We start from the raw sequence: 11054 nt of genomic DNA on the forward strand, positions 1-11054 counted from the left end.
ATATTTTTGACGGCGCCTGCTTAGGCCTACGTAGTTCCTAATCGGTTAAATCGAAGTACATTGTGCTCTGAGGGGGCCAGAGACTTGACATAACGAGTTTGTGGAAATTTCGTCGAGCCAGTGGCGCCAAAATACGTTAAATGCTCTTTGAAACCTTTTACGTCACGAATTACAAAGTTCGGCGCGAAATTTAAAAATGAAACTTTGAACTTCGTTTTCTCCTCTAATAATAAAGCTATGGTGGTGAAATAAACTACACAAGAGTTCTCCGAGCACACTTTATCAATCTAAACCAATTCATTGTTTCTCTTTAGTGTCCCTTTAAATCAATGTACAGTAAACATTAAGCTATTTCTGTAAGGACACGTTTTACTTTCGTGTAACACCGATTCCTATGACGAAGGAAACAACCATGTATTTTTGTACCACATGCCAGTTTTTCACATGACCCATCTCATAAAATTCAGGAGCCAAGAGAGCTTGTCGTGCCGGTCAGAACCGAACCGACGCCCACTACCATTCCGGGGATCATAAAGATAATTTACTAACCTACAACGAGATCACTAAATACTACTACTTGGGGCGTAGGCAATTCCCTTTGCCACATGTAAAGTTGAACAGGGCTCAGGCAGTCACGCTACGTTTACTGCAAACTGGGACGTACCCCACTCCGTATTTTGTAAAAAAAAAAAAATCACCCTGAAAGCGAAATTAGAAAAGAATGTGACGCATGCGATGGCATCATTGAAATCAGACATGCTGGCGGGCTGTCCCGCGACTCTCGCCAACCCTGAAGAAAAATGGCTTCACTGGCAGAAGATGATCTCCAGCCCTTTGTATCAAGATCAACTACGGGCTGTCCAGAGGGTTCACGATGGCGCCCTAAGGCTAACGGTGCCGACGTGGACGCGGCCCGCCTCGGTCTGAAAAGACCGGGCTTCAGGACTCTTCATAAAGTTTTGTGAATGAATGAATGAATTCTCAATCGAGGAAAGGGGGGCAAGCGAAGCTTGGCGGGAGCGTCCCTCATTTACTGATTTTCTTTTCCTTTCTTTCTGTCTTTCTTTCTTTTAGATGCGAAAGCAGCTCTTTGACTAGCCTGTGTAACGCTGTCACTCCGTCCGCACAAACGCGAGGCAGCTGGGCGTTGACGTCACGCTCCCCTCGCACACTTCCCTCGCAGGTGCGCGCGAACGTCTCTCTCTCCCTCACCCGCCAGAGCGCCCGCAGCTGCCGGCTCGAACGCCCGCTCGCCTCCCGTGTCCGCGTTTCAAACAAACGTTTACACCAGTAAACGCTACACCGAGTTCTTTCTTTCTTTCTTTCTTTCTTTCTTTCTTTCTTTCTTCCTCTCTCCCTTTATTTATTTATTTATTTATTTCGCATTGCGCAATGCTCCCTCCTAACCTAAGCCTTCTGCGTGGCAAGCAGGTGTTCAACCACAGAGCCGTGCTATTGCTTGAAACTACCTCGAAAAAAAAAAAAAAAACACTGTATGAATATAATGTAGTGGGAGGAGTCTCCTTAACGCATGTAATATTGTGTGGCCGAAGCGTAGAATCGCGCCAGGCGTTAAAACAAGTGAACTGCGCAACGAGCAGCTGTTTTAAAGGCCCTCAAAGCGCTCACACACATTTAATCATCAACAAAATCATCAACAAAGTGAGCGGCTGCCTAGGTTCGCGTGTTGCCTTACGGATGCGTAGTGGGCCCTTCGCTGATTTGCAAAAGGAAAAATTATGGTGTAGTGGGCACTTCGCAACTGTGCTTGCAGTAGGCATTCTAGGATAGTTTGAAACAGCCAATGTTACGCGCACAGAAGTTCGTTTACTTGCGGCACGGTTGAGGCATCCACCGAGAACCGAAACCAGGCTAGCGATTGAGAAGGTGACGCATACGGGGTCCGATTACGCTATCGCGTTTCACTCTTGAAGGCGAAGCTCAAACGTCCGCCAATGTTTTATTATGGCCAGTCTCGGCTGGATTTTGCCGTCGCCGTCATTCACCGTATATGTATAAGTATGTATATATATATATATATATATATATATATATATATATATATATATATATATATATATATATATATATATATCAAAGTCCCAAAGAAAAATAATTCAGAAAAATGCTTCCGAAGCGCGGAATCGAACCAGCGACCTGTCGTTCCGCAGCGCGTGGCGCTAACCACTACGGCAGAAAGCGCAGATCCTTCAGGTAGCTAACGCCGAGCGTTATATACACACCCTTTACCGCTGGCAGGACTCAGAGACGGCAGGCGCTTATAGGCGTTTCTTCATTACCAGCGAGATGGCGCGAGGAGCGCGACTGGCGAGACTGGCGCAAGGGTATATATGGCTCTGGACTGGCGGATTTAAAAGTCGTCGGCGAGCTCGCTCGCTTCTTCTTATATTTGCCCAGAGAGAACCTTGCCCTTCCGCTGTCTGCTCGCGCGGTTTTCTCGTGGCGAGGGGAAGAGGGATGTTTTGAGCGTTCACCGTGATGTCCGCGCTCAAGTTACGGAGCGTACGAAAGTCACTCGTGCTCAAGGGACGCCGCTAAACGAACAAACAGAAGATGAGCGCGAACTATCAAGTGTCACAGCTCGACACTTGAAGCACGCTAGTTTCCTTCGCTGCTTCTGCCGCCTTTGCAACAGGAGCGCTGTTCAATCCATTGGCGAGCCTCACTTCGTACAGCATTAGTTTCTTGCTATTGCATTCATTCCTTCGCCCTTGCGGCGAAACTATGACTTTTTTATTTATTTATTTATTTATTTGGTGCGTGCCAGCTGTGGATGAAGAGGGTATTTTGGAACACCAGCTTCACAGGTCAATCAATACAAGCTTCGCTTGAGTAACTGGTGGGTTTTTAAGTGACAAAACTAGGGGTACGCGAATATTCGAAAATTTCGAATATAGAATCGAATAGCGTTCTATTCGATTCGGTACTCGAATCGAATTATCCATATTAGAAATACCGAATTCTTTTCGAACAGTAAGCACCGATGAAAACAAAAGAAAAAACTCAAAGGAACGAAACATTGGAAACAAAAGGGGCAATGTTTTTTTTTGTTTTTTTTTTAATCAGCGAATTAACAAGAAGCATCCAGCCCAAGGCTTTACGGGACTATCGACAGGTATTGATCATAGGGTGAGGGCGTTTTTGCTTAAAACGCCTGTGTCACCGAAGCAACAGTGTCATCAATCTACTATCTTCATCATGTCATCATGACATTCATGGTGATGTTGAGTCATGAATGTTAATATTTACACATTCGTTTAATTTAAAAGCTGTTGACAAAGCGCCACCTTGAATACTGTATTCGTTGCTGTATTTGTACCTGCAGTTAAAAAAATATTTGCAAGGCTCTAGTTGCTACTGAACACGAGCTTGCTTCAGCTTACATAGTTGTGGTATTATTTTTGTCAGTTACAAGTAATCGTAATGTTCTTTTCTTAGAGCTTATGAATATTTGGTCGTGGAATTCTCGGGCTGTTTCGAAAATGGTTGCCCTACTATTCGAAAACGTGGATTCGTATTCGATCGGTTCTAAAATTCTCTATTCACACACCCTTAGGCAAAACGTAGCGTTTAGAACAGATGGCTTAGAGTTGTATGTAATCTAGTATAGGAGTCGTACTTATTCTGCGCACGGAGCTACATCAGTTGCACCTCTCGATGGAGCCAGTCACACGATGCTTAAGTCATTCAGAAAAGCCCCCGTGCTTGATCTGGTTATACATCAGACTTGGGCTGCCTATTCAAACAGCTTTACTTGTAACATACTCAACACAAACACCAAGAAAAAGAATGTTACGTTTGCGTTTCATCGTTAAAGTAAACGTCTACATTACAAAGAAAATGCTTGGAGTGGTGCCGTTTATATGTCTGCCATACGTGTTCCACACCAAGCAAAGCGGAGCTTCAACCTAAAGAAGCACTGATAGCCATAGAAATGAATGAATGAATGAATGAATGAATGAATGAATGAATGAATGAATGAATGAATGAATGAATGAATGAATGAATGAATGAATGAATGAATGAATGAATGAAAAATCCACGCATAATATCCTTTGGAAGTTGTCTAAACGATGTGTAGAGTTGCATGGTGAGTTGCGGCCAGGCTCGTAGCCAGGGGGGCTAGGGGCCCAGCCCCTCATAGAAAGTGTTTTCCTCTTTACATTTGTGTTGCACAGCGTGTATAACGCATTCATCTGGTTCAGATACATTAACGCTTTGGAAGAGTGGGTGTTTAGACAATTGAACAGCGGAGGTCCATAAAGCGTGATCTGGTCGTACGGGTGTCCTTCATCGTCATCTACTGGCAAACACCTGTGCAAGTGAAGTGCTGAACTCGCAACAGCCTGTACCTGGGTGGGTGGCGAAGGTCGAACCCTCGACAGCACTCGAGGAACTTCAAACAGACACGGCATAGTAACGGACGGTCACTAATGTCCATTTTGTAGGTGTCTCTTTTAGTGTCATAAAATCTGTGTTGTTACACATGTCGAGGACTGGGAATACAGAAGAAAAACGTGTTTAGCTCAGTGGTGGTTACGACACTCGCCTCCGGAGCGTGGGGGTTCGCAAAGTGCAAATTTTCCTGATGTCTAAATCCTCCATGTCGGCTTTACATCTTGTCCTAGAGAGGGCATTTAAACAGGTAAGCATTTCTACGCCATCTCGACGAGAAAAACTTGGGGTCCGTCCGTTCCCCTGCCACGTAAGACGATCATCGCTATATAGAAATGAATGTCCAAGTCAAAATAAATTTTCTTAGCGTTGCAGGGTTTGAACCCAGGCTTTAAACCTCATTATATGTACTCAATAAGTGCCATTTCATAGTGATGTTCATTGTTTCACAACACTCCGGCATCGCCCTTTGCTCGAGGATTTTTCATCAATTCAAGTCTCCATCGTCCCCTGAATTTGGCTTGCTTGGCATCATATGTTGTTTGTCGCTTGATTATTCATTATCACCAATTTACAATTTAACAAATAAATACGAGTTCTCAAACCGAGTTCTCATACCTTACTTCCACATTCTATACAAATAAATGTTTCCATACGAATAAAATAAATAGAGCCCGGGCTCTGTTTATTTGTATGAAAGCGTATAAACCGTATATGAGTATAAAATGTTTCAGCCTTTTTGAAAGCGCTCGCCAAAAGTGTCGATAAATCAGTCCACCGAAAAAAAAAAAAACACCCATCGATAAGGATTCACCAATTAATGGCAAAAGTGGGGAATGATTAATCGTTCACAGATTAAAAAATTAATCAACCATCCCCAATTAGGATGAATAAGAGCGCCATGATTCGCTTACGCAGGCGTCGCCCCTTCGGCAGATAGCAAAGGCCTCGGATATCAGACGACTGTACACGCTGGTATACCTTCCTATACAACCTTGCGCATAACAACCGTCCATAACAATAGGCAAAGAAGAGCTGAATTACCTAGCATCACCCCAATGATTCCGCGAGTTGGAACTGTACAATTGTAATCTTTCGATAGCCCTCATAACTTTTGTAATCGCTTCACAGCCTCTGCCCATGTGTCGTGCCGAAGGCTTGAAATTTCACGTGCTGTTGGTTTCCCGCCAATTTTCCTTTATATTACGTCGAATCAATAAAAGCTTCATTTGTTAGTCAGCGCTCGTCCTGTGCGTTCGTTTCGCTTGTGCTACGTCCAACTTTCGCGCTGTTTTTTTTTTTCCTTTTACAAATGTGTGACCAACTATGGCCCCAACGAATCACACTTCTGCAGACATTAAAGTCGTCGACCACGTATGTCTACGTTCGTTGAACCGGTATCTGATCACATCATGATCAAGGACGCAAGAGTTGGGGCAAAGCTGGCACTTCAATCTGTTGATCAAGCGAACACGGAGAAGCGTGAGAATACGGCAGGCTGCTCTAGCAGGCACCATTCTTTTTTAACACGCACGTGAATACGCCTCAGCACGGATTAATTTAGCCTGTTTTTGTCTTTTGTAGACTGACCGTGAACTCTGACATTAGTATTGCAGCTAAAAGACAGGGAAAATCTAGCCTATATTGAGTTGAAGGACACCTCATAAAGGTTAAGTGGTTTTGCTGTTAATGCAGTACTCTTCACAGTATCTTGTACTCAGCATCTCAAATTCTTGGAAGAAAAATCAAATCACTTAACAAGAGAACGCAAGACCATCCAACCTATAACCGCTACAGGCACCATTCCTTTGCTGACAATGACCTGACAATGACCACGCTGCCTTACGTCCCGGTCAAACTACAGACCCGGCGTTACGACACTTGAGTGACTCGTGCGCTCGCTTGCAAAAGAGATTGGATCTTCGACACCCGCGAACAAGATCGCCGCAGCGAGACAAAATACATCACGTGATCGATGGACGGATGCTATGAGCGTCCCTTTTATAACGGGGCGGTGAGATGCGTGCCATCAGGCTCGAAGCAAAAAACGCGTCGTTGCTACGACCGTCCCATTCGGCGCGTTTCCAATAGAAGTGTAATTTCGTCACCGCGAGGTTGCGGCTATAGCCCAAGCCTCACTCATAGCATTCATCCATATTGAAAATAGCTCTCCGACGCTCGCCTGGCTGTCGCACCGCGTTCCCAGCTCGCCCTGTGAGAATTAACGGCCAGGCTAGAGGGCCGCGTTTCTCTTCGCGTTTCACGACGCTTTGAAGGAGTTCATATCGAGTATCACTGTTTATAGTGTGCTTGTTGATCTAATCTTTGTGCGGGATTCACCATATGCGGTGTCCAAGTATATGTTAAAACTTGAGCTACCGCAAGGGTTAAATCATGATCATGGGCGCTAGTAGTCGGTACGGAGATGTGCCACTAGGCGTCAACGTGAGTGCTTCCATGCCAAACAACAAACATTGTACAAGCTCTCATATACCAATGCACTATAAACAAACAACTACTTCCGTGACGTCACGTTTCACTTTCGTGTTATACCGATTCCTATGACGGAGCACCGTCATAGGAATCTTTTCATGTCTGTCGGTTACGTCACCGACGGCAACGGCGATGCCGCTCAACGCAGGAACGGGCGAGCTGCGCTCTAACAGATGTCTTTCGCCTTCCAGTCGTCTTAGGTGAGTACAAAAGGGACCCGGTGAGTTTTTATTGCGGTAGCAATTCTATGAACACTCCAGGCGCATTTTTGCCGTCGCCGTCATCTCCCGTAAAAGCACAAATGGAAAACATCGCCCCGCACGTCGTAAGTTCTATGTGCGAGTGAAAACGTGTCAGCGCTGCTGACGAACGCCGCTCAAGCAGAGATGAAACGAGTCGGCAGTCTCCGTCGCGCGAAAGGCACATGGAGATAGGAGCCAGAGGGGGGCTGCGCAGGCCCAACAAGAAAGCCGTACTTTGACCGACCGGCCGCGGTCACGTGCGCCGTACCCCGTACCTTACGGGGATCAGAAGATGGCCCAAAGCTTTGTACGTGTTGTGCTTTCGCTGCAGAGGCCGCGCTTCCTAGAGAAGTGAGCTGTTAGCCTAATTACATCGTATAATATTTCAGTTTGGTGTTATTGCATCCATTGCTTCGCCCTTGCGGCGAAACTGACTTTTTCCCCCGAGTATTTCGCCCTCTTCTCGGAAACTATTCTGAAATACTTTTTTTCGTACAGCACTCACTAACTACATTTTTAAAGTATATCTTGTACAAGTAATGCGGCGGCTACACTGACCAACTAGCGCATACAACAGCCAAAGTTGAAGATTGAACGTGTTGATAAAGCGTACTATAGACGGGTACAACAAGTTCGGAGAGAGAGAGAGAATGGTTCGTGAAAGAAGAAATGAAAAAAAGGCCCCACCCAGATGCCCGAAGCGCGACAGCCGATCGCCTCCGCGACTACAGAAATGGTCCCGTTCATGCACTCGGCAATGTTCTCCGAAGGCGGAGACACCGGCCAGCCACCTTATGACCACCCGCCTCTGAGGAGGAAATGCCTGAGACTTCTAAAGTTGTAGTGGAGTGCGCAACATTACGTCGTACAATGGGGAAACACGCACACTGGAGCGCTCCGGTGTGTGTGTTTCTCCTTTGTCTCGCGTCAATGTTGCGATATCCACCATCTTGTAAGCATACAATAGGTCTGTGCTGATAAAAGGCAAAACCAAAAATAAAATTATGAAAAGAGCCAGAAGACATAACAAGCTCGTCGACTGCAAAGCGTGCACCACCGCGCGATACATTGCATTGCGGCGAAGCTGGCGCACTGATGTTAGGATGGAAAACTGGGCGTGCTGGTTTCCCACATTCTGCAATAAAAGGCGCGTAGATGACGGCACGAATGCGTCGTCATCTACGCGTCGTCTGCGCAACTTTCACCTTAGAATATATTACAGTGAATCGCGGAGCTGTGAGAGCCAGACGACGTTAGCAAGGCATCTGGAAAAAAAAATTCAATTACCTCAGTGCACCTAAATCTAAGCACAGCGGCATTTTCTCGAATTTCGCGTGGAGTGAAGCCACATCGGCAGGGAATCGAAGCCATGACGTACAGTCGCGCTCAATATGACTTGCAACACGGGAGCGCGTGGCCTCACGAGTTTCACGATTGCGCACGGCTTCAACTTGCTTCATTTCGGTAACTTAATAGTATTTTCTTATTTGGGAACATTTCCCAGTGATAGAACAGCGTTTAGTTGTAGAATTAAAAGCTGGTGGAAGGGATGTGAAATCTTTAAACTCGTGAGGCCACGGGCTCCCGTGTTGCAAGTCATATTGAGCGCTACTGTACCTGTTTCTCAGCGGCAGACGCCATAGCAACTCAGACTCCACCGGCAGACAGCCAGCGGGAAAAAATCCAGATCCCTTTCACTACTGTGAAGACGGAGCCAGCGAAGCCAGCGGCTGCACGTTCTGCGGCAGCGGCTTCACGTCGTTACGCTGCCCATTCACGCTTCTGTGCGAGTTGGTGCTCCATGAAGTCCCGCTCTTCTTCCTCCGCGCGAACGACATAGCGAGTTCAAAGGGCAACTGCTGATAACAGCTGGCGCGATTTCTACGTCACGATCGGAATTTGATTAATGGGATTGTGCTGCCGCCGAGTATCGCGACACTTGTGAGACATCGGCGGTGGCGAGGGGGCGCCAAAAATTGTTGTTCGACGCGTCGTTTTGTCCGCGGACGCGATCCGCCAGAACCTATAGCCATATACAGCTTCGCTACAAGACGTAAAATGCTCGTTTAGCGGTTATATAGTTACGTGGCGTGCGTTTGGCAGGTGGAGATTGTACCGTAACGGAGAGCTTAACACACACAATTCTAGAGCCGTATGTGCAAGTTATGGAACGATGTCGATACCATAGACAGTAGGCAGAAAGCACACACACACGCACACACATAAGCAAACAATCCCCCGTGCGCGCAAGGCTGACGTGAAGCACAAAGGAAAACAGCGTGTGGGTGCTCACGCCATAATTAAGCTGCAACTCCGAACCAGCATACCAAATGATGATCCAAAAGGAAGCATTATGCATTTACAAATACGCCCTGCAGATTTGGGATGGTGCCTTGTTAATTATGTAACAGCGTGGCAGCACAAATTGAAACATTTTGCAACTTACCGGTAAAAACGGGTCTTATCGAAATCGGCGAATAACACAATAACAGTGTGAAGAACACAGAAGTTAGCTGGGCACCTTGTATATCCTAAGAATGTTTCTTTTTAGATAAAAAGGGCCACAGTACCTATTTTTTTCAGCCCATGATGATTGCATGCTGTACAACATGCAGTGGATATAGGACATAATAAAGGCATTTGCACCTGATGTGGATTTCGATAAGATGTACGTCGAAAGATAGTGAAGCCTTGAATTGTAGTTGCACAGGAGAGGCTACATTAGGCATCCTTTATGCTTATGCTGCTGGAATAATGGTTCGGTACAAACTGAACGCCCGGGCCCGGGCGTTCATTACTAAACTAATCCAGGGTGCGCTTGTTCATGACCAGGCCCGACCCGTGCCCGATAGAGGATATTAGTTGATGATGATTATTAATGATGCCGTGCGCTTTGTAGCGGGCAATCGGACGGAAAATCCGGTGTGTACATGCATCGAAATGTTGCTTTGCCCGCGGTGGTAGCTCAGCGGTTAAGCTGTTTCGCTGTTAAGTCCTAGGACGCGGGTGCGATTCTCGCGGCCACGGCGGCCGCAATTTGATGGGGGCGAAATGCAAGAACACTCGTGTATATATTTATCTTTAGGTGCACGTTAGAGAACTCGATCCGGTGCCACTACGGCGTGCCTCGTAATCATATCGTGGTTTTGGCACGTAATACCAAGGAATATAAATGAAATGTACCGTATGTGTCAACCTCGAATAAAAGACCGAAATCTTTATTCCTACCATGGGAACTACCGTGATCTGGCCCATTGTTAGTGCTGTTAATATATATACGTGACCTGGCGTGTCTATAAGGAAACCCACCACGATGTACTTGTTACTTTGACAAAGTCTGGTCCATCAGACGAAACGTTAGTGAAAATATCCAGTGTCAATCTACTATATCTATACTGGTGAAAAAAATAGCACTTCAACTGTTTTTCTATTTTTATTGCTAAGCTTTACTAAGAGCCAGCTCTTTGCACGTGTCACTTCAGCTTGGCACAGTATACCTTAGACCATGGAATGCATAACATTCGCGTGTGCTCGAAGGCCCGACTTATGCCTTTTAATGAGCGGGTCCGAGTCCGGCTCGGCCTGCAGCCTCAAGCCCGGGTCCACACTTTGAAGCCTGAGCCGAGCCCGGGCCCGCCGGAAAACGCTTCGGACGGCCGGGTCCGGGCTTTCGGGTCGGCCCGGGCCCGTGCAGTGCTCTAATGGGAAGTGCCAGGACCGCGGTGATAATGCAAGGAAAGTACGAGAGATAAATGACAATTTTAGTTGCGTGGCAGAAATGCTCAACACTATACCCAAATACTCTAGTTTAGTTTTTCTTAGAGTGTATACACTAATGCATTAATGAGGACAAAGTATCCGATTGTTTATTGACATCATAACCCATACACAATGCAGTGATAC

Source organism: Rhipicephalus sanguineus, chromosome 3, assembly GCF_013339695.2.
Source record: "Rhipicephalus sanguineus isolate Rsan-2018 chromosome 3, BIME_Rsan_1.4, whole genome shotgun sequence".
In the NCBI taxonomy this organism is placed as follows: Eukaryota; Metazoa; Arthropoda; class Arachnida; order Ixodida; family Ixodidae; genus Rhipicephalus; species Rhipicephalus sanguineus.